Genomic DNA, 754 nt, shown 5'->3' on the forward strand with positions numbered 1-754 from the left:
GAGAGGGAAAGGATGGGGGGCAGTGCCAGAGGTGCTGGGGGAGGGGGTGGTGGTGAGGGGCACTGGGAGAGGGGTGGGGTGCCGGCCAGAGGCTCACACCCCACCTCCGTTGTCTAATAGTAGGTTTGCTTAAAGACACTGGGGCAACTTCCCAGTGACCCCCCCCCCATAAAGTACTGGGCCTGTGAATGCCAGAGGGTCGTCACACTGGTCGCTGGTTGGTTAGACGGGAAGCCGGTCGCCGTGGGCTGTGCACTGACGCTCCCAAAGGTTCTGTGTGGTGCCGATGGCCTGGGGTGGGCTGTTGCCCCACAGGCTGGACGTTTAGACCACCTGGTGGTGCCCAAGGCTCGCCAACCGCCTTCCATAGATTACAGCCTCACCAACGCTGTGGGGCAGGTCCACCCCGCAACACTAGGGGGGGGCGCTGTGATCAGGACGGACTGGGTGACAGAAACCAAGAACCCACGGCCACCGAGTTGACCCTGACTCATCGCCACCGGAGGGCTGGCAGGCTGGCAGTCTTCGCAGAAGCAGACTGCCTCCTCTCTCTTTCAGAGGGGCTGGAGGGTCCCAACTCCCGACCGTTTGGTTCGCAGCCGAGTGCCCCAACCACTGTGCCACCAGAGCTCCTGGATGGCAAAGGAGAGTGGTTCCTAATGCTGGCTTGGGGGCCATTCTGACTTTTCCAGACATTGCAGAAGCACCCTAAGCCAGGGCCCTGGAACAGGCCCAGGTGAACGGAGAGCCTCTT

The sequence above is a fragment of the Orycteropus afer genome, unplaced genomic scaffold (genome assembly GCF_000298275.1).
Source record: "Orycteropus afer afer isolate SDZICR_OR568_19922 unplaced genomic scaffold, OryAfe1.0 scaffold00541, whole genome shotgun sequence".
NCBI lineage: Eukaryota > Metazoa > Chordata > Mammalia > Tubulidentata > Orycteropodidae > Orycteropus > Orycteropus afer.